The 23878-nt window shown below is 42.1% G+C and overlaps 1 protein-coding gene and 1 long non-coding RNA gene across 4 annotated transcripts in view; one reads left to right on the top strand and one right to left on the bottom strand.

The window, feature by feature from the left end:
• Positions 1-23878, top strand: part of ANK3 (ankyrin 3) — a 661543-nt gene that overhangs the window by 163758 nt on the left and 473907 nt on the right. The gene's annotated exons all lie outside the window — the stretch shown is intronic.
• Positions 10302-22487, bottom strand: LOC128349868 (uncharacterized). 2 transcript variants are annotated; one of them, XR_008319049.1, is made up of 4 exons: positions 22370-22487; positions 20583-20691; positions 19010-19074; positions 10302-10488 (listed from the first exon to the last, which is right to left on the bottom strand). It is a non-coding gene; the product is annotated as an uncharacterized LOC128349868 (long non-coding RNA). The 2 variants fall into 2 exon arrangements; XR_008319050.1 differs by lacking the exon at positions 10302-10488 and having other exon boundaries at positions 18963-19074.

Raw genomic sequence — 23878 nt, 5'->3', positions numbered from 1 at the left:
ATTAGAATTACTATTTGCAGTAGTACTAGCATTAATGCAATTGGTTTTGAGAGCTGCTGTGGTTTTATAGACTGTTCCCTGTGCTCATCTTGCATATCTGTGAACAAGCAGATATTACAAATGTACCAAAAGCCTCCAGTAGTCTTTCCTTATGTGGGATCTGATCCAGTTACCTGGGACAGCACCTTCTTCAGCATGATCCCTACTGCACATTAAGTTCATTGGGAGAGGTCCATCTCCAGCTGCCACTGGTTCCTCTGGTGGCAACTCAGGGTTAGGTCTTTCCCACAGTTGCTTAAGCTGCTTTTAATTTTTTATTGTTTTAATGGGTTATTTATTTTGTTTTTATTCATGTGAACCACCTATAGCTGTTTGGGGCAGACTATGCAAACTTAAATAAAACAAACATAAACAATCAAACAGACAGACAAATGGCTTTACACACACTCTTCCCCTGGAACTTGCTGCTGCTTCAGGAAGAGAGAAGTCCAGGAAGAGAGAAGTTGTTATGCTATTAATATTCTCTATGCCTGGCTTTCATTGGAACAGCCAAAGGTTGTAAGTGGCATTTCATTCTTTCAGAAGACAGACTGTTAGAAGTGGAGAGGGTAGACAGAGAGAAATTTCTCTCCCTCTCTCACAACACTAGAACCAGGGGTCACCCCATGAAACTGAAGGTTGGGAAATTTAGGACTGACAAGAGGAAGTACTTTTTCACACAGCATATAATTAATTTATGGAATTCTTTGCCATGGGATGTGGTGATGGCCACCAGCTTGGATGGCTTTAAAAGGGGCTTAGACAGATTCATGGTGGACAGGTCTATCAATGGCTACTAGTCCAGTGGCTGTGGGCCATCTCCAGCCTCAGAGGCATGATGCCACTTAATACCAGTTGCAGGGGAGCAACAGCAGAAGAGAGGGCATGCACATACATACCTCTTGCCTGTAGGCTCCCCAGAGGCATCTGGTGGGCCACTGTGTGAAACAGGATGCTGGACTAGATGGGCCTTGTGCCTTTTTCATTAGGGCTGTTCTTATGTTCTTAATTCTTATTTACATCTAAGAAAATGCAGAAAAATAGGGTGACAATGGGTGTGCAACTTAAAAGCTTTACCTTTCTGAAACCCAGATGAAAAATTTGCCAATGTGCTACTTATAATTTCATTGCTCCATCACCTTTTTTTCAGACCAAAGCTATAACTGACCAGTCAAATTCTATTTTATTATTGTGAGAGATAAAGAAATGTATTATTCATGGAAGATGAACTTGGCCCATTCTTAAAAGTTGTGTGTATTGGCAGCCCATTACACATGGCTCATTCCCTTTTGATCTCTCCATTGCCTTCCAGCTCTGTGTGTGTGTGTGTATGTGTGTGTGTGTGTTGTGTTATCTTCCTTCTCTGTCTCTTTGAAAGGCACAGTCTCCACATTCACAGTCAGTGTGCCAGTGGCTGATATGTACTGAATGTACATGGTACTGGGTTACCTGCCAAACTGTAGCTATTTTCTTACCTCATTTTTTAAAATGTATGTTTGCACAGGGGCAGAAGTTATCTGAAGGACGGAAGATCAAAGTGCATGACTGAATGAGTAAATAAATATTAGTACTTTAGTGTGAGGATAGAAAAAGCTGTCGTTGCTAGGAAGGTGTGTAGGTAAGGGAGAAGGAAATAGACAACCCAGCCAGGCACAGTAAGTAAGAACAGTCATCACAATTCATTGGCAGATCCCACGCGTCGCACATCCCAAGTTCAATTCCTGGCATTTCCAGTTATCATTATCTTAATGCTAGTATATAATGTTAGTATGATCTTTTCCAAGCCTACTATCTGCCTTTGAAGAGCTGCCATCAGTTAGAGGCAAGATGCCTCTAAATATCGGTTGCAAGGGAGCAACAGCAGGAGAGCAGGCATGCCCTCTGCTCTTGCCTGTGGGCTTCCCAGAGGCATCTGGTCGGCCACTGTGTAAAACAGGATGCTGGACTAGATAGGCCTTGGGCCTGATCCAGCAGGGCTGATCTTATGTAGAACAGACAGTATGTTCAGCTGCCACACATTGAATATGAAGTATTCAGTTGCTATACAATTGATGAATAGCTGCTGAATGGTGCTGATTTAATTCTTTTGAAAAGCATTGTGTCTGAGGTGACAGGAACATTTTGTCTGTGAGCCAGCCCTAAGCTGGTTTCAAAATGCAACAACTGAAACTGATCATAGTGTTTGACCTGAGCCATAACCTGTGTTGAGTGAAGAACTTCTGTTGTTTCCTGCATCTTGCAAATGATGCTTTTGTTCATGCAGACTTAAATGGCATTTGCGATTTCATTTTATGGAACTGAAGCATGTGCTCATCAAGCTTATTAAAGTAGTTGCATGTATTTGCTCTCATTATTTGCCAAGTACTTGGTATTTACACTGTAAAATACACTCTTCAGGAAGAGACATGTATTGTCTGACAAACACATCATCTGTTTCTCTCACATCCCTTATCCCACAATCATCTTATTTTAATTCCAAGATGTTTCCTTTTTTAACATTTCTCTTCAAGCTAATCAAAAACATCTTATTGTCGTCTTCCTCCTGTTCCTGGAGGCCTCTTTTAGTGAGTCAATCTCTTCTTTAAATGGCAGTGCTGCCCATTAATAAAATTAAAAGTTATGCCTTGGTGACTTTTTCTAGCAGTTTTACCTTCAAAGTCTTTCCTTACTTCCTATCTCTTTTTTCAGAATTGTTAAATTTATTTTATTAACATCCGTAGACTAATTAAGTTGCACACATCCCCCCCCCCAACTTCTTCGCTTGAAATTGCATCAGATTACCTGGCTTCAAGGCTTTGCAAAGGACTTGGTGTTAATGATCTGAATCTTGTTTTCTTGCAGAATTAGCACCAATACAATGTAAGCTGTCTACTGAATTGAAACTTAGATGGTAGTTTAATTGGAACTGTGGAGATGCATCCTGCTAACACTCTCTTACTGATTTGCTCAGAATAAATAACAGGAAAGTGATATGTTCAGCACAGGAAATGATAAAGTTCCCAAGATGATTTACTGTCACATATCAGATTACTTTGTCATAGTGGAGGCAGAGCTATATGATTTCAGTAATTAGTTATTATAAGTTACTCGGTAATAAATTTGAGGGGGTTTTTTATGCATACAAAATCATGCCTGCACTTAATAAAATTGAATTGCATAGATCTTTAAGGATCAGAAATCAGTAGCAGGTTGCATTCACTTTTCTGATGTAGAAAATATTAACTTTAATTATACATAATTTTGAATTATGTTTGCAGATAACAAACTTTTCCACTTCCCTTAATAGTTTGTTATCTGCAAACATAACCACTCACGACTTGCCTCTAATGCGAAGTCATTTATGAACAAGTTAAAAAGTGCCATACCCAGTACAGATTTTTGAGGGACTCCTTATTTCTTTATTTTAATTTAATTTTACTTTATTTTATTTTATTTCTCATATTTTTATACTGCCTGATATGTAAATTTCTAGGCAGTGTACAAATCCCAGCCAACAAATCTCCCCCTCAGCCAGGATGTCCCCTCACTTCCTCTCAGGCCCAGCCGGTGAGTAAAGCGCTCACTGTCTAGGAGCATGAGGCATGCCCCTCTCCTCTCCAGCCAGCATTACATGCTGATGCAGGAGCAATGGACTCCCCCCCCCACCTGGGCAGTGACCCCTCACCTGTGTCTCATTTCAGACACAGGGTGGGGGGGGGGGGTAGTGCTGAGAATGGGGTTGTGACAGCCCTGGCAGAGTTTCATTTCCCTTGCCAGCAGTTGGTGGAACTGCTGAAAGGGAGCTGTGCTTTGACATCAGATCACAGCAGAGCATCATGATGTGTTTAAGCAGAGATTTCCCTCCTGAATTCTCTGGTTTTTCACAAAGAATATTCTTAAATGCTGAAGATTAGTTGAATTTAAAAGGATGTGATATAACATTTAGGAAACACTGTGTATTGAATAAATGTTTCCAAGACACATAAGTAACAAAGTACCTCTTTAAGAGACCATTTCACTATTCATGCATTCAGTGAATACCATAATTTTTTATTATTGCTATGTATGAATATTAGCAGGAAATTAATTAAAATAATGATACAATCAGAGACAAGACAAGATAAATTTTGACATTGCCTGATTTAGAAAGCTCCCTCCCCAAGCCCAGTTCCCTTAAAGAATACAATTGGTTTTAAAAAACAAAGCATTTTAACATTAAGAGAAAATATTTAATTGAAAGTATGAGAGAGAGAGAGGATTTTTTTCTTCACATGGGTGAGATTTCCATAAAATATTGATGTACAATTAGAGAATGGTTCTAAAAATTATTGCCAAATTGCACTAAATTCCTCTGATATTTCTCTCCTGTGGAATATAATTGGTTCTTTAATGGACAGGTCTAAAAGATTGTCAGCCTAATTTTCAGATATATGCCGGAGGATTTTGCCTGTCATATGTTCTACAGTAACCTGGTTTTATGCAATTCCCATTAACTTAAATCAGAGTTATTCAAAATAGGTTCCCAGTGGACTCCACTCTTATTTATATAGTCACATATCCTGCAGGAGCAGCCCCTTCACTTGACTAGGGCTCAGTTTTGTTTATGTGATCATGGCTAAATCTGAAACAAAACTGAATTAAAAATGAGACAGAAATATATCTTCTGTCATCTTAGGTTGATAGCCAAGGCCAAATGTACATTATTCTTCATGTGATAAGCGATGGGTTAGCATGTTGGTAGTGAGAACTATAAACTGAAACTATAGCAACCAACCAGTGCTGGAATTATGGGATGAAGGTGGAGAGTCTTCAATGAATTCCATAAGCTCCAACTTGACTCCTCTCCATTTTAACATAATCATGTGTGTACCCCTGGAAACTTTTAAAACCAATAGTAAAGGTGGCTGTCACAAAAGCCAAGGGGAATGGCTTCCTTTTGGTCTTCGTGTCATTTTAGTCCTGGTGGCAAGGCTGCTGACTAGAGGTGGCCCAAGGTCTTTGGGTGCCTGATGGGAGGCGTCAGATGCAACCCGCTCTGTGCTTCCTTGCTGGAATACACTTTCCCTGCCTGGGGTGCATCTTCTCTTCCTCCCTCGACCTCCCATGCACCTTTCTGGAACTCACTTTGCCTTCCATTATCTTCTCTTTCCTCCCTCCACCCTACCTTGCTGCACCAGGATGTGCCTTGCTTTCTCTTTCCTCCCTCCCTTCCTCTACCACTGGGACACACTACTTCTTCTCTTCCTCCTCAGGTATACTCCCTGCTGTTGCAGTGACTAGCTTCTCCATCATCTCCACTCTTCTTCTCCTTTTGGAAGAGGAAAGGGAGGAAAGAAGAATGCTATGGAGTCATGCTAGCTAGTTCTCCACAACCCAGTCCTCTCCAGTGGAGATGATGGAGGAGCTGGCTACTGCAGCAGTGCCTGTACAGAGCACATCCTGGTGAGAGAAGAGTGAAAAGGAGAAGAGATAGAGGACACATGCCCCAGTGGTGTGGTGATTATGACAGTGCGGAGCAGGGCAGTAGTACCATTGGAAAGGCTGGTCCTAGATGAACTTAAACTTGAAACCCCTTTACTAACTGCTGGTCTGGGAAACTGCGCATGAAGAATGTAGCGGTCCTTGAAAATCTGCATGAGGAATTTTGCGGTTCTTGACTCCAAAAAGGTTGAGAAACACTGCTACATATGCCTGTTTGCACCCAGAAAATAATTAACCACAGCACTGTTAGAATCTACTTTGGAAGGTTTATTGAGGTGGAGTGAGCACCACAGTTAGTCCTTCCTCCAAGAAAGGATGGAAGAATTATATGAATTAGCCCTGATTCTACCAAAACAAAAACAAAAAACACATAATTGTCTCAGCACACAGTGATGATGATGAGGTATGTCTTTGTGTGTGTGTGTATGTGTCTGTCTGTCTCCCAAGTGTCTTTGCTAAAATGCTCTTTTCTCCTTCCGTCCTAGCATGCAGGAGACTAACTTGAACACCATGGGGAGAGGCAGGGGTGGCCCAAGGTAATGCAGCACCTGAGACAAGGTGCAAAATGATGCCCTAACCCAGGTTCCCATCAGTGTTCTCTCTAATTCTTTTTCATCTGTGTGTGGAATGAATTTTGTTCTGGGTGGCAGTATCAAGGCAGTGTGTGTGCACATGCATTCAGAGTGGGGCCTTCCTGATTCAACCTGAGTGGGATCTAAAATTCATTGAGTGGACATCAAAATACGTGCAAGTGTGCACACATGCACATGCCTTAGAGGGAACATTGGTCCCATAACTCCAGATATGTAGCATCAGCACACATGAAGATGAGATTATTATGTTTTTGCCTCTAGTTGGTTCTGAATTTAATTTCTAATTTCATGGGAAATGCATAATGTATGAGTATATATGCTTGATCCCAATAGTAATTTCTTCTCAAAGAAGCGGTGGAAGAATTGTGGAGATGAGGCATAGTTATGCATGCACATGTGCCCCCGTCACACTATGTCATACACAAGCTATCCCATTGTGTATATTGCATTCGTAGTTTAGATGAAGTGGTCCCTAGCAGTTCAATCACTTCTGTCATTCTGATTTTGAATCTATGGTGTGGAGATGCCCAGTTCCTTTTATCATTTCAGAATGGATTCCTGATTACTAAGATCTCATAATGTTTGTTGGTCGTTTGTTAGTTCAGAGGGCAGTTGATGAAATTGCTCAGATCTCCCTTCCTTTAAAGTCTGAGCTTACTGTTATGTGTTTTTGTTTGCTTGGAACTTTTGGAAGCCACAAAGTTCCATATGAAAAAGGGAATTGTATGAATAAAGTCCTTGCTTTATGCTATTGTTAGAGATGCTTACAGCATTTATAAATAGTATGCTTTTGCTGTAGAGGACTGTAAAGAGGCTATGAGAATATCCCAGCAAAATTTGATACATAATTCCAAAATATAACATACTTTATGAAACAGCCTGCTTTTATCAGACTGCTTAGAGTTTGGAGAAAGTGCTGAATCATTCGTAAGAGGCCTTTATGAGATGGCTGAATACTTTGTGTTTTCCAATTAAAAAGATGAACAACTGGTGCTTCAGATTCAGAGACAGACTAGTGCTTCAAATTCTAGACATGGACTATCTGATAGAGTGCAACTGATAAAGGACTTACCCCTTCACAAGGCCATAGAGATGACAGGGCGTTTAGAGTGGATCAATACACGAATTAGGGAGCAGCAGCAGTATACGATTAATTTGGAAGTAAGAGCCTCTGCACAAAATACTAGAAGCAGCTGCAGCAGCCATTTTGAAAAGGGCAATTTACTTCTTGTAAGGGACAACAAAAACAGCATTTTAAAAGTTCAGGGGGGGGGGAGGCAAGTCATTTAAAAAGCACACTATTATCCTGATCCAAGCTGAGGCCGGGATACAGAAGTGACAACTCCAAGGAAAGCACAACAGGAAAAGAGACCAGGACCTTGGATGGCGCAAAGCAGGAGAGTTGGGTACAACTGCATAAGATGGATGTTGCATTAGCAGATGCTTGGAGCTTAGCAGTTTTTATAGCTGCTGCCTAGATAGGGTTTTTTGGACCCGTTCCTTCCCTTGACAGCCCAAGAAAAGGTCTTCGCCAGACACAGTGCTTAGAAAATTGGACAACGCCCCTTTAACCAGCATATGTAAAGGATCTTATTCCATTTTTTAAGCACTGGGTTAAAAAATCCCCACCTCTGCTTGGGTTGGGAGGGTCTTTGGGGAACTTCTCAGAGTCTCCAAGGAGTAGTGTCTCAAAGCATTAGAACCTGGGGTCATCCAATGAAATTAACTGCCAAGAAATTTAGGACCAACAAAAGGAAGTACTTTATTACACAACACATAATCAGCTTGTGGAATTCTCTGCCACAGGATGTGGTGACTGCCAGCAGCCTGGATGGCTTTAAGAGGCATTTAGATAAATTCATGGAGGACAGGTCTATCAGTGGCTACTAGTCTGAGGGCTATAGGCCACCTCCAGCCTGAGAGACAAGATTCCTCTAAATACCAGTTGCAGGGGAGCAACTGTAGGAGAAAGGGCATGCCCTCAGCTCTTGCCTGTGGGCTTCCCAGAGGCATCTGGTGGGCCACTGTGTGAAACAGGATGCTGGATTAGATAGCCCTTGAGCCTGATCCAGCAGGGCTGTTCTTATGTTCTTATGTCAGAGAGTGAAAGTAGAGCTGTGTCCTCAGATTGTGGTGGGGGTGTTAGCTCTGGTTCTCATGGTGTGGGAAGTTCTAGTGTCGTAGGACCTTCTTACCCTGTCTCATCCACTGAACAGTTTTTCTCATCCCCCAATTGAGGGAAGATCCCAGATCTGAGATCATGACAGGTATTGCAAAAGGTATACCTTTTCAGTTTGCACACAGAAGATATGGGAAAATCTGCCATATAAGAGTTGTTTGTCCACAGCTAAAGTAGCCCGATAAAGGAAATGTCCAAAAACAAGACTATTGGTAATTACATGTCACATACATATGGTACATGAAATGACTACAGATGAGTCCCCCACCCCCTTTTAAGGCTTCTTTGTGGATACTTTTGGACCAATTTGAGGGAATTTGCTGGAAACTGAATTTGCTAGTGTGAATAAAGAAGGGACTGCAGTATAGACAGAGGCGGGCCACTGTTGGGGTATCCCAAAAGAGGTAATGCTTTTGAAAAAAGATAACATTTATTTGTAAAATGCAGACACAATGTAAAATTTGTAGTTGGCAATCTTGGTACAATCACAATTGTACAGGGAGTGAAGGAGACTCCTGGAATGAGATGATGAGAGAATGAAGGCTTTAATAGCCTGGTGGTTGGTTGCAGAGGCGTAACCAGTGGGGGGGCAGGCAGGGCACGTGCCCTAGGCACCAGTTGCAGAGGGGCGCCAAGTGCCCGCTATGCCCCGCCCCACCCCAACCACCTCAGTTGATTAAAAAAATTTTTTTTTTAATCGCGCCCCCCGCCGCCTTCTCTGAGTCCGGGAGGGGGCACACGCCCCCCAGGAGCCTCCATAAGCACTTACTTTTGCCTTAATTTCAGGGAGCGTTTGCTGCCGGAAAGCGTCTATTCCTCTTTCTCTCCCTCCCAGAGAGGAAGAGAAAGAGAAAATACACCCTTTCAGGCGGCAAGCCTGCCCTGAAATGAGACTGAAGAACTCGCTCCGGCAATCTCTACCTCAAGGCCACACCCCCTTTGCATGTGATATCATCATGTGATATATCACATGTAAAGGGGGTGTGGCCTAGAGCTCTAAAGAGTCCTGATACGTTCTGTTTATAGAAAGCTATTTATATGGCTTTGTTTGAAGATCCTTTGGTGACTTTCAGGTCAGTGTAACTCAAACTTATGCATGTTTCCCTGAGAATAAATTGCACTGACTACAATATAACTTACTCTGAAGTATGTATGGGATATCTGGCCTTGTATTTCTTGTCCTTTGTGTTATGTAGAATGAGATTCCTTAATATGCAGAATATGGAAACTAAAAACAATTTTCTGATCTATGGGCACAATGTTTGCAGAAGAATCTAGTTCTTAGGTAGTTGGGAGGTCCTAGTGCAAATTTGCCATGAGTGATTTCTTTGATTTTGAAAGAGTTTTCTTATTAAGATGAAGAATTCTGCAAAATATGTTTTCTACTTTGAACTGTAGATTAATCTGGATCAATTTTCACTCTGGCAATCTTATATGTTCCTGTTTTTCACTTGAGTTTTTCTATGTATTAGTAATACTGATGTATTTAGTATTAACAAATTTTTTGTATGTTTGATAAATCATAGAAGAGAGTCATTATCCAGAAATCACATATGTTTTATATGTATGTATATGATAGTTTTCATGGTTATTTTAATTTGATCTTTTAATATGTTTTTATAGCTGTAAACTGCCTAGAGACTTTGGTGGTGGGTGGTATAAAAATATGTTAAATAAATAAAAAAATTTATGGTTACTATTTGTATTTGGAGTCACTTGAACCATTAATGGCACAGTGGGGAAGCAACTAGAGAGCAGGAGGCTGTTGGTTTGACTCCCCACTGGTGTGTTTCCCAGGATATGGGAAACTCTTGTATCGGGCAGCAGCGATATAGAAAGGTGCTGAAACACTGCACAGGAGATGGCGATGGTGAACCCCTCCTGTGTATTCTACCAAAGACAACCACGTGGCTTTGTGATTGCCAGGAGTCAACAACACCGACTCAATGGCACAAACTTAACCTTTATGTTACAATACGTTTGCATCCTGGTTTTTGGTTGAGGTTCCTGTTTGTTGTTTACTTCTGGTCTTTTTGGGGACTCCAAAAAGTTTCTATTAGCTTCTATTCTTGGAGATATTTTGGACTCCCGATTTGAGGGCAACTGTGTGAAAACAGCTCTTCAATCCAAGGTGTGTTCTTTAAGTTATTTGATGAATGGATCATGTTGGCTCACTGTAGCTAGTTGATTCTAGTTAGGAGGATAGGTGTGAGCGGGCTGGGAATGTCTTATGTAAGGAACAGCTCCTTTTGTGAGGATCTAAGATCTCATGTGTGATCATAAAACTGCTCAGGATTACCCAGTTAAATTTCAGGCCTTACCTATGCAAAATGGAAATTGCATTAAATTCTATTTAACTTGGTTCTAAGTCAGATTCATTATAAGGAAGGTGTTGTGGTACATAACCATTTGATATTCATGCAGTAATGAAGAGTGAAAATAATTGGCTGTATAAGTAGCGTTTGTCAGGTGCACAACTGACTTGTCCTAAGTCATGAGAATGCAGACTAAGCAGTCCCCTGGCCTGAGATTTTCCAGCATGTGATGGCTACTAGTGAGGGATCATTTTAGATTTAAAGACAGCACCTGTTATGTATTTTTCTGTTCTATTCATTCTCTTCAACATTTATTCTCAACCCAAGGGAATTAGGCAAAGACCAAACAAAGCCCATAGTAGAAATGTGTTTATTGTTAATAAAATTGTCATCTCTGGCAATTTTTAAAAAACACCTGAAAACCCATCTTCTCACCCAAGCTTTCCCAGCTTTTAAAAATTGTCTGTCTTTAATATACAGATACAGCCTTCTTCAGAAAGCAGGAATCACACCTATCAGCTATTCAGAGAGGTACTGGAGACTGGATGTAGTCCTTACACTCGGTGATCAGCATGTTCATTGCATTCCAAATCCAGCATTGTGTATTAGTAACCCTCCTGCCGCCCCCCAGCTGCTATCTGCCTTGATAGTGGTTAGAGTGCTGGACTAGGACCAGGGAGACCCGAGTTCAAATCCCCATCCAGCCATGAGACTTGCTGGGTGACTGTGGGCCAGTCACTTCTCTCTTAGCCTAACCTACTTCACAGGGTTGTTGTGAGGAGAAACTTAAGTATGTACACTGTTCTGGGCTTCTTGGAAGAAGAACAGGATATAAAAAATGTGAATGTTACTGATTGCTGGCAGATAGCAGCTGGGGGGTGGGGGCGGCAGGAGGGTTGCTAATACACAATGCTGGATTTGGAATGCAATGAACATGCTGATCACCGAGTGTAAGAACTACATCCAATCTCCAGTACCTCTCTGAATAGCTGATAGGTGTGATTCCTGCTTTCTGAAGAAGGCTGTATCTGTGCTGCTTCAGCAATTTGCATCAGTGAAAGCAAGTAAGGTGCAGTTATAATTTTCAAGTAGTGCCATAATTTTTTAATTAAAAGATTAATAAGCTTGACTTTTACTTTTTGAGCTGATATTATGGTGAAGTTATCTGAAAGATGGGTGCCAGATTTTTTTTTGGGGGGGGGGGCAATTTCAGTGCTTGCCCTAGGCGCTGTTTTCCCTAGATACGCCTCTGGTTGGTTGGCATTGGGATGTGGGCAGAAAAAAAGAGGAGGATGGGGAGAAAGAAGAAAAAGAGAATCTAGAATAGCTTTGCTGCCTGAATCCTCAATCTGCTGTTTCAGTGGAGACTTCCAAAGGGAAAATTTTAGACGGCCCCAGACACAAAGGTTTTTCTGAAGCATCAGGCAAGGAGAAGCAGCAGGGTGCCAACTTGGCACTAGATGCCAAGATGCATTCCACATGCCCACAGCTAGCAAAAGGGAGTACTGCATCTCTCAGGCAGCCAGGTGCAGGAGCTGGCCCACAAGTCCATGGTGGGAATGGCCCAGCCTCAGTGGCTCAAGGATTTCACTCCAAAGTGCAGTAGGCCCGCAGGCAGCTTTGCATGGCAGGCCCATGGAAAGAGGAACTCGACTGTTAGTCCTGTGCAAGTCTTTCTGGCAGACCCATGCAGGGAATATTCAAGGATAGTGCTTTTAGCTCAGATCATCCCTTCTGGACCTCATGGTCCAGTGTTTCTATTTAGGGACTCAGCAGTCCAGTGATTCAGCTTAAGGTACGGGTTCTCAAACTTGGGTCTCTAGATGTTGTTGGACTATAACTTCCATCTTCCTCAGCATTTGGCCAGTGTGACTGGGAATGATGGAACTGTAGTATGTAGTGATCAGCCTCCCCTCCCTCTAAAGAGTTAACAGGGAATGAACCCTTGTCTTGACTGATAGGCTGGTGAACTCCAGGGCAGCCAATCAGTACACCAGGTGGTGGGACCTAGAGAGCAGTTGCTGGGAATTCTGGGAACAACAAGGGTGGTCTGTGCTGGAGAAGCATGTATGGAAAGGCTTAATGAGGGGCATGGAGTTTTTGCTCCCTCATGGTCAAAGCCAGCATGGAGATTTCTCACATGGAATAACTGCAGATCCTTGAGAGACAGGATTGCAGGAAGCTTGATTCTCATCAGATGTTGGGTGAGTTTTCAAGGAAAAGGGGATTCAGCATAGGAAACAGTTTGTAAGTCAGTTTTGCATTAGAAACGTATTTTTCTTTGTGTGCATGCTTTGCATATTCCTTCCTGATACTGTTCTATTATAGTTTACCTGCAACATAATTAAAATAAGAAATATTAGTTTATGCTCAACCCAGCTAGGGTGTTGCAAAAGACTCTATAAACACCTAAGCGTGCCTAAATGCAACCTAAACTGAAGCTTAAGACAACCTATTTTTGTAACCTACTAAGTATTTTCGAGTGTATTTAAAACCTAAAAGTCTCAGATGGAAGCAGTCTGTAGTAACTGAATAAAACTTTTGCTTGCTTTTTTCTTTTTAAAAGCCTCTCAGAGTTGGTTTTTAACACAAGAAAAAAGGAAGGTGAGAAAGAGGATTTCTGTGGTGCAAAAGTGTCCTCAAGCGCTCAGCAGCTATCGGTTTTCTCCTCACATGTAAGCTTACAGGTGGAAGGTTTTTATATTCATCCAATAGCAAAATAAAGAGAGTTTTCCCTCATCACATGTAAGTCTACAGGTGGAAGGTTTTTATATCCATCCAATAGCAAAATAAAGAGAGTTTTCCCTGAGATTCTATCCCCAGCCCAGGGAGATTCAAGCAGTATCGATAAGAGGGGTGGTGGCGGCGGCAGCATTTTAATTCTACCGGAAATATAGATTAGTTTTACGAGAAGCCTAGCCAGGCAGCTCACCAGGGATAATTCAGCATCCCCCTCCCTCACATGAGCTGCTCTGAGACAAAGGCTTTAATCTGCTACATAGTCCAACATCATCTGGAGACTCAACTTTGAGAACCCTTGGATTAGGCAAAAGAGTTAGAGCACACACACAGGTGCTCAGCTGGGTGATCCTCTGAGCAGTAGAAGAGAGTGAGCCAGTCACTGAGACCCGGTTTGTGCAGCAGAGAGCTAAGCCCGCTCTCCCCACAGGCAATCAGGGAGGGAGCCCTGGGTGGCCGAATTGGCCGCCCACACGATTGCCGGCTCCATGACAGAGCCGGCGGGGGCTGAGGGGGAGTGGGGGCCAATCAGCCCCCAGAAGCTCCAGCATGCCCTGCGCGAGCTGGCGATGCCCCCGGAGCCAGGAGGCAGATTTTCGCATCCCTTCCAGGGGTCTCCTCGTGAGTAGCCGCAGTGCAGAGCTGTGGCGTGGCTACTCACGATCTTGAAAACCGGGATTGCAGAGCGCTTGCTCTGCAAACCCAGTTTTAGGGGAGGGGTACTTAGGCGGGTTAACTGCCTGGGAGCTCACCGGCTCGCCCGGTGGCTCCCACAATCATGCAAAATTGGGCTAGGCTCCCCTAGCCTGATTTTGCCTGATCGTGGGTATAGCTCCAGTGTGTGCTAACATGCCCTCATGAAAAAGACTCCAGCAACTGAGTTTCAAAAGCAGTGGCTTTTTGTAGGATTTCCCCCTCTGTATAATTGGAAGAAAAGCCCTCCTACCCAGCTGACACTGAACAGATGATCACTGCCTGGGCCTCTGGCTTTGTTTTTTACTCTCACATGAGCAGAAAATGGGAGTGTGCACAGCTTCTGAACTAGGGTAGAATGCTTCTCCTACCCTTTTAATCATTGTGTGAACTCCCTTTGTTTCTCTAGGTGAGGATTATTTACTTACTTATTATATAACTCTTACTCTGAGCAGTTCAGGGTAAAATACATTTGTCTCCCTTCCCTATTTTGTCCTTAACAAAAATACTGTGAGATAGTTGATAAGGTATTATTATTCACTTCTCAGCAAACATGTTCTCAAAGTGGTCTAAATAGCAAAAGGAATTAGGAAATGGTTCCCTGTCCCAAAGGAACTCACAGTCTAAAAAGAAACACAAAGAAGACAATTGGGTGGGGAAATATGTTGGGAAGAATGACAGTTTCTAACTTTCTGCTAAATATGAAGGAGATGCCACTTTAAAGGGTGCCTCTTTCCCAGTTAGCAGGGATAAAGTATTGAGGTTTTACTGTATGTAAAGGTTTAGTCTAAGAGATGGTCTGACTACAGGTCCTCTTACCCCTGGACTTCCAGGCTAGAGTCCAGGGCCTCCACACCCCCTGCCCCCCCCCCAAATCCTCTTTAGTCTGTCCCGGGTGGTGTGGTCGCCACATCGCTGGCCTGAGCTGGGCGGCTGAGCATGACTGTGACCTGCACCGCTTTTAGAGACAGAGAGGGGAGTGGGGAAAGAAATATGTGGGATGGGAATATGTTGTGTGTTGAAATGTTTCTGCTAATTCATATTTGCATAAATATACCTGTTTTATATTCTTACATTCTTGTGAGTTGAGTTGTTGTTTGTGCCCTCAAGAGCCCACATGTTAAAAATACTGTGTGTATCACGGGGTGTGTGTGTGTGTGTGTGTGTGTGTGCGTGCGTGTGTGGTGGCGGTGGGGGGAGGACTTTAGGTCAAAGGCTCCAAAGGCTTTTAGTACCAGCCTCCAAAATTACCTAGGTGTACCTCTGGGTCTGACCCAAGGTATGCTTTAGGCGAGCAGAAATTTGAACCCAGGTCTTCCCTTTAGAACTTTCCAGCCACTGTGCCACCTTGTGCATCCTTCCAAGCAGATGCATCCATCAAATTCAATGGGATAAGGTACATACATGTTTTTGTTTACTGCGTTTGGGTGTGTAAACTATAGAAAAATATTCCAGAAGATGCCACAACCTTTGAAAAATTAAAACACCGAGTGTTGTTTCTTAAATGAAATGTGCTACTTTTAACTGGCTGCGTTCTTTTTAGTAGCTCTAGTAGATAAGTAGGAAAACTATGCTCCCTCAGAAGAGCTTGGCATTACACAGAAGCACTTTCTAATTATCTTGGTGGCATGGCTCCAGAAAAAGGGAGTGGGCTTTTCTTTGTAAAAGGGCTTCCCTAGTCTAAATTGTTGTTGTTTTGTGCTGAACTAGTCATTAGGGAAGAAGTCAGACACTACTTTCTGCAGGGATTTTTTAAAAAGAAACTTTGTACTTGGCTTTCACAGCTTCTGAGGTATCAGTCTGCGTTTTGGAGGGAGAAATGTCAAATCAGTTGTCTTTGGATGAAGTCACATTTCCCGTCTGGCTGTGTGTGAATAAGTATTCATGAATGCACCAAAGGGAATTTATGGAGTAATATGTATGTTTCATCTGCAGTCTTTCTAGACAGCACAGTGACATGACACAGAGCAAGTCTGAATGGAAATGCTTCAATACAGCTGTTTCTTGGCTCGGATAAATTGTACTGTATGCTTCAATACGGCTGTTTCAGATATTTTCACTTCAGCTGTTCCTATCTGAGTGGAGTACAACTGTTCTATCACTTCATTCTCTTAAGTCATTTGAAATATGTGACACTGGAAGCCAAGAATAACCCCAAATCACCCTGAGGGCACTTCCACACTCCATACAGAGAGAAAGAGAGAGGGTGTGTGTTTTTCTCCTTTGAAGTAGATATCTAGAGTGCATGCATGAATTTATATAGTTGAAATACAATTTTTGCTGCGAGCTGGGATGGAAATGATGTGGAATCAGCAGTGCCTGGATTCAGATGTCCCTGTGGAGCCCCAGTCCTACACATACGGTGACCATGGCAAGAGTGAATGGCCAGGAGGTGAGGCACAGACTGGCTGAAGGGAATGGGAGGGAAGAAGGAGAACATTCCTCAACTCTGCTGCAGCAGAGACCTTGAGAGAAGCTCAGTGGAGACAGGGAAGTCATACCAAACCCTTAGCCCCTTGGGAAGCATATAGGGTTCTCACCTAATAATCCATCATTGGAGCTTGCCCTCCCAGAGGACACACCCGACAGTTCTGAAGGAACTCAAATGTGAAATTGCTGATCTCCTAGCAAAAATATGTAACTTGTCCCTACAATCAGGTTCTGTACCAGAGGAATGGAAAGCTAATATAACTCCCACTTTCAAAAAGGGATCCAGATGGGATCTGAGAAACTACAGGCCCATTGGCTTAATGTCTGTGCCGGGTAAACTGATGGAAAGTCAAATTCAAATTCAGTTTATTACGATCATGGATCAGCACAAATTGATAGAAAGTGTTCTCAAGGATAAAATTGTTGAACATATAAACTGCCCAGATATGTAAGTTTTGGGCGGTGTTAAATAAATAAATATAAATAAGAACAGGCCTTGCTGAAGGAGAACCAGCATGACTTCTACAAGGGCAAGTCTTGCCTCACTAATCTTTTGGAGTTCTTTGAGAATGTCAACAGGCGTGTGGATAAAGGTAATCTGGTTGACATAGTATACTTGGACTTCCAAAAAGCTTTTGACAAAGTTCCCCACCAAAGGCTCTTGAGTAAACTTAGCAGTCATGGGATGAGGGAACAGAATGATGTGTGGATTGGTAACTGGTTGAAGGACAGGAAACAGAGGGTAAGAATAAATTGACAGTTTTCATAATGGAAGTAAGTAAGGAGTGGGGTCCCTCTGAGATCCATACTGGGACCAGTGCTCTTTAACTTGTTCATAAATGATGTAGAAGTTGGGGTAAGCAGCCATGTGGCCAAATTTGCAGATGACACTAAACTATTTAGGATAGTGAAATCCAAAACAGATTGTGAGGAGCTCCAAAAGGATCTCTCTAAACTGAGTGAGTGGGTGACAAAATGGCAAATGCAGTTCAATGTAAACAAGTGTAAAGTGATTCATATTGGGGCAAAAAACCCTGACTTAACATATACACCGACAAGGTCTGAGCTTTCGGTGACTGACCAGGAGAGAGATCTTGGGGTTGTAGTGGACAGCTCATTTAACGTTTTTACTTGGTGTGTGGCAGCTGTGAAAAAGGCAAACTCCACGCTAGCGATCATTAAGAATAGTATTAAAATAAAAATGCTAATATTATAATGCCCTTATACAAATCTATAGTGTGGCCACATTTGGAGTACTGTGTACAGTTCTGGTCACCATATCTTAAGGAGGACATTGTAGAGAGCCAGTGTGGTGTAGTGGTTAGATTGCTGGACTAGGACTGGGGAGACCCGAGTTCAAATCCCTATTCAGCCATAATACTTGCTGAGTGACTCTGGACCAGTCACTTCTCTCTCAGCCTAACCTATTTCACAGAGTTGTTGTGAGGAGGAACGTAAGTATGTAGTACACCACTTAGGCTCCTTGGAGGAAGAGCAGGATCAAATAAATAAATAAATAAATAAATGGAAGAAGTGGAAAAGGTGCAGAAGAGGGCAACCAAGATGATCAGGAGCCTGGAGCACCTTCCTTATCAGGCAAAACTTCAGCATCTGGGGCTTTTAGTTTGGAAAAGAGACAAGTATCGGAGACATGATAGATGTGTATAAAATTATGCATGGAATAGAGAGCGTGAATAGAGAATTTTTCTCCCCCTCTCACAACACTAGAACCAGAGGTCATCCCATGAAACTGAAGACCAGGAAATTTAGGACCAACAAGAGGAAGTACTTTTTCACACAGTACATAATATATGGAATTCTTTGCCATGGGATGTGGTGATGGCCACTAGCTTGGATGGCTTTAAAGGGGCTTTACAAATTCATGGAGTGCTATAGGCCGCCTCCAGCCTCAGAGGCATGATACCTCTCAAAACTAGTTGCAGGGGAGCAACAGCAGGAGAGAGGGCATGCACATACCTCTTGCCTGTGGGTTTCCCACAGTGGTGGCCATAGGGATGGGTTGGGCAATGTGGTTTAGCCGCATAAAATTATGCATGGTGCAGAGAAGGAGGATTCAGAAAAGATGTTATTGTCTCTTACAACACTAGAATTAGGGGGTCATCCAATGATTGGCAGGAGATTTAGAACAGCAAAAGGAAAGTATTTTACACAGTTCATGATAAATGGAATGTGCTGCCATAAGATGTGGTGATGACCACTTGCTTAGATGGCTTTAAAAACTGGATTAGACAAATTCATGGAGGACAAGTCTATCCGCGGCTGCTAATCTTGATGACTGTATGATCCATATACAGAAGTAGCATGTCTCTGAATATCAGTTGCAGAGGAGCAACAATATGCGAGGGAGCATGCCTTCATCTCCTGCTTGTGAGCTTTCTAGAGACATCTGCCTGACCATTGTGGGAAACTGCATTCTGGACTTGATAGGCTTTGGTCTGAACTAGCAGGTATTCTTATATGAATTCAGCAGGATTTTTATAACCTTGGGCTAGTCATATTCTCTCTGCATAATCTATTTCACAGAGTTGTTATAAGGATACAGGGGGAAATGTATACTTCCAAAACTCCTTAAAGACAGGGCAGGATACAAACTTGGGTACCATTTCTGCAATAAGGAAAATAAAAATGGAAATTGTTAGTGGATTTCTTTTTGTTACCAGTAGCTCTTACAATTCATACTCTTCCCCTTTAGTTTGTTTACAGACATTGGTGAACATGGTGATCTGAGAGAGATAAACAGTCAAGATAAGGCAGATCAGTAAGAAGGGGTCCTGTCCTTATGGCTTGTGTGCTATTTCAATCAGTTGAAATTATTCCATTTTCATTAGTTAAATTATTATTTCATTAGAATATTATTCCATTTTCATTAGTTAAACCTTCTTGATCCACATTGTTTCTCTAGCAAGAAAATTTCCTAGCAAGAACTCTAGAGAAACTACAATGTTTCTCTAGCAAGAAAATTTCCCTATTGTAAACAACAAAAACAACAGTCTGCCTGTAGGTACCTGCTTGAAGAAATCACCTTTTGCAATTTAAGTGAGGCATTGGAAATTTCCCCCCAAGCTTTAAAAACAGAATTTTGAAAAGATCAAACCTGGAAAGTAGAAATCCCAGCCAAGGCCTCAAGGGAGCTGACTACACATTAAATGCCATTGCATTTAACACTACACCAATGCGGGGTGTTTTTTGTTTGTTTTTAAGTGCAGAGCCACTTTAGAGGGGAAAACGTAGAGCAGAGAAGCAATAGAAGCAGGACAACTACCATTAGTATGTAGTGCTGTTGCTAAGTGTGTTCCCTTGGTTCAACAATACTGCAAGGCAGGCTCGTATTAGCATCATATATTAGTGGGGGCCGGGGCTGAGGTTGAGAGGCAATGGATTCACCACGTTGGTTCATGAATGAAGCATTATAAGAAGACAGCAGCAGCAAACCAGTTCTTTGTAGTTGTAGTGCAGACCGCATAACTAACCTGGATATTTTTATAGGGACGAAAACATACTACATGGTCTGTTCTGGCCTACTGCTGTTAAAGAGGCTGCTGTGCAAGTCTGACTGATCACTGTGAAGTTCACTGCTTTGGCGAGAGTTTGGTAACAGGGCACATCACTGGCTAAATTTCTGCTTGACATCTCAGATTCCAAATTCAATTTTTTAAACTTGTTTGAATCTCTCTCTCTCTCTCTCTCTCTCTCTCTCTCTCTCTCTCTCTCTCTCTCTCACACACACACACACACACTCCTAAAACATTAAAAGATTAAATCTCTATCATCACAGCAGAATTTTTACAATCTATGTAGTTAATCTATAGCTGATCAGAAATATATAGTCAGTTTATTTGGCAGAACTTGTACCTAAACATGTTGCCTTCCAGTTCTGTACTAGTTGAATCTGAGGTGTAGTCAGACAGATAACTAGTGTTGAGGCATCCATCTCAGTGCATTTGCCCATCCTTTGACTTGCTTTGAAAAGTTTCCCATACATAACTGATAAACATAGATTGCCAGTAGATTTCTTCCAGCTAAACTGGCAGCATATTTGTCTGCATTCTGGAGCAAAGAGGTTAGCATTACTTGGATCTTCACAGCCTATGGGGACTTGAAACCTAGGCTTACCTTCCTCCGTCATCTCTTTTTCCAGCTTATTGGCAGAATAGGAGAAAGGTTCTTGGCTTGGGAGCAGCTCCTCCTGCAGATGAAGGGAAGTTATCAGCACTGTCACCAGCTGTGAAATAGGAGACATGGCTTTCAACAAGAGTGCTGCTGATGTGCCTGAAAATAGATCCAAAGCTTTCCCAAAGTGTCCAGAACTGCAGTTTGAAACATTTGAGTTGAGTCTGAGGTTGGGACTAATTCCAGCCCAGGGGGCTGCAACTCTTCATGGAATATTGAGGAACTCCCAATTCTGTCCATAATATTGTTTTGAATATGTTAGTGGTTGAGAATGCTTTTTAAGAATGGAAAACATCTTCACTGAGTTTATGAAAAAGAATAAGAGGTTATTTACAGTGCTGCAGAACTTTTGGTTTTCAGGAGGAAAATACAAGCTGCTTTGTATATCTTCTTTCCCATACATATCAAACTACTCTGTAGATATTGAACAGATGGTAGGGGACAGATATGTTGCCATAAGCTGAATACATGATAATCATTTGCAACTGGTACCTTAGCAGAGCAAACATTAAACCTCTTGGGTAAACCCATCATTTGTGTTGCTCTGTGAAGTGGTGAGGAAAGTCTTACCCACTCTGCACTTGATCAAAATCTAGGAAAGCAGGGGAGTGGTATAATTCTTCTCATCACTTGGCAAGACAATACACTTATTTTATTTTATTTAGTATATTTGTATACTGCCCCAAACTCACATCTCTGGGCAGTTTAAAACCAGCATAAAACAAATGTCAGCAGTTTAGAACCACTGGATAACTAGCCCTATTCACCCCCAGCACAGTATCTGCAATGACTGTTGCTGGTGTCTGTCTTATGTTTCATTTTAGATTGCGAACTCCAGAGACAATTCTGATCTGCCTGTTCTAAATGGGGTCACACTTCCCCAAAAGGAACAGGTTCGCAGTCTGGGAGTACTTCTAGATTCAGACCTCTCCCTGGTTTCTCAGGTTGAGGCGGTGGCCAGGGGTGCTTTCTATCAGCTCCGGCTGATATGCCAGCTGTGCCCGTTTCTCGAGATCAACAACCTCAAAACAGTGGTACATCTGTTGGTAACCTCCAGACTTAAGAACTGTAATGCTCTCTACGTGGGGCTGCCTTTGTACGTAGTCTGGAAAGTTCAGTTGGTTCAGAATGCGGCAGCCAAGTTGTTCTCTGGGTCATCTCGGAGAGACCATGTTACTCTTTTACTGATGGAGTTACACTGGCGGCCAATAGGTTTCTGGGCAAAATACAAAGTGCTAGTTATAACTTATAGAGCCCTAAACGGCTTAGGCCCTGGGTAGTTAAGAGAGTGTCTTCTTCATTACAAGCCCCACCGCCCATTGAGGTCATCTGAGGATGTCTGTCTCCAGTTACCGCCAACTCGTTTGGTGGCTACACAGAGATGGGCCTTCTCGGTCACTGCCCCGAGATTGTGGAATGCACTCCCTGCTGGGATACGATCCTCCTCATCTCTGACAATTTTCAAAAAACACCTGAAAACCCATCTTTTCACCCAAGTTTTCTCATCTTCCTACTATTTTGGGGTTTTAATTTCTGATTATTTTTAAATTTTTAAATTGTTTTTAAGTTTTTGTATATGTTTTTAACTGGTTTTATGTTATTGTAAACCACCCAGAGATGAAAGTTTGGGGCGGTATACAAATTTGACTGACAAACAAACAAACAAATAAATAAAGTTTCCAAAGCGATTTACATAGAGAAATAATAAATACATAAATAAGAAGGCTCACCCTTATAAATAAATAAGAAGGCTAGTCGTAAGGATGACTGCTCACCCTGAGTGGCTGGGTGGCTTGACAGGCTGGCTGGGCCAGGATGATGCATGTTGGTGTCCCTTGTAGCCTGGCAACTACATAGCTGTGTAGCTAACAGGAGGGGAGGGGCTGATTTTCCAAGCAGTTGCCAACAAGATGTGCCAAAAGCCTGGAGCGGCCACATCCTCGGGTGGATCTGTGCCACTGCCTCTATGACTGGAGTTAGTTACTGAGTGCTTAACTGCGGCTAGGGACGGGACTGGGTTGGGCATAACGCTTCAGCGGCATAACCGCAGTTATTCGTGGTGAACCATAGGAAAAATCTCAGGCGCAGACTGGAGTTAGTCAGGTCAGATTGGAGTTAACTTTCAATCAATCTAATTAATTAATTAATTAATTAATTAATGATTTATATTTAATAATTATATTTCTATACTGCCCTTCCAAAAATGGCTCAGGGCAGTTTACACAGAGAAATAACAAACAAAATAAGATGGCTCCCTGTCCCCAAAGGACTCACAATCGAAAAAGAAACATAAGATAGACACCAGCAACAGTCACTGGAGGTACTATGCTGGGGGTGGATAGGGCCAGTTACTCTCCCCCTGTTAAATAAAGAGAATCACCACGGTAAAAGGTGCCTCTTTGCCCAGTTAGCAGGGATTTTGAGACTTAACTGTGATTTTCCGTGTTAGGGTGTACTGCTGTTGCAAACACTGTTAGCTTTAAATTGCTGTTTAATTGTTGTTTTTATGGTATTTTATAATTTTAGTTTTAACTGTTAACTGATTTTAATTGTTTTGTTTTTAATTGTAAACTACCCTGAGCCATTTTGGAAGGGTGGTATAGAAATTGAATGAATGGGTGGATGGAGGGATGGATAGATGAATGAATGATGAATGAATGAATGAATAAAAATAATAAATGCAGTGAAACTGTATGCGTGAACCGGTCCATAGACTTGAGTTATGGTATCATCAGTTTATGCTTTTCAGATGTAACTAACTAGTCTCTGCTGTGGTTGTTTAAAGTAGCTGGAGCAAGTTATTCCAAATTTGAATTTGCTGTTTATTATTTGTTTGTTTACTATTTCAAAAAACAAACAAATAAGGCTGTCACAGTGGAATGAGAGACAACAACAACAAATGTAATAACTTATAAGTAGGAAGTGTGGTTTTACTGTACATATACTTGATCAGTGTGTAATATAGAAAATTGATTTCTAATTTATTTTTAATCTTTGGAAATGATGGTCTGCAGTGGACTCCTTGTCTCTCAGTTAATGTGAAGAGTGTTATTGTTGCTTCATGATACAAAAGCAATATTCCTTTCCCAGCAATTCAATAAGTATAGAATGTGTGTTTATTTCACAACTAGGGTGGTAGATGAGGCAGGCAGGGGGTGGGGCAGGGTGGAGAGGTGATACAAGTGCAAAACTGAAAACGTGTGTGCTGGGGTTTACTGCAGCTATTTGTGGCTCCTATG

Source organism: Hemicordylus capensis, chromosome 3 (genome assembly GCF_027244095.1).
Source record: "Hemicordylus capensis ecotype Gifberg chromosome 3, rHemCap1.1.pri, whole genome shotgun sequence".
Lineage (NCBI taxonomy): Eukaryota > Metazoa > Chordata > Lepidosauria > Squamata > Cordylidae > Hemicordylus > Hemicordylus capensis.
This window is presented reverse-complemented; position numbering and strand designations above follow the sequence as displayed.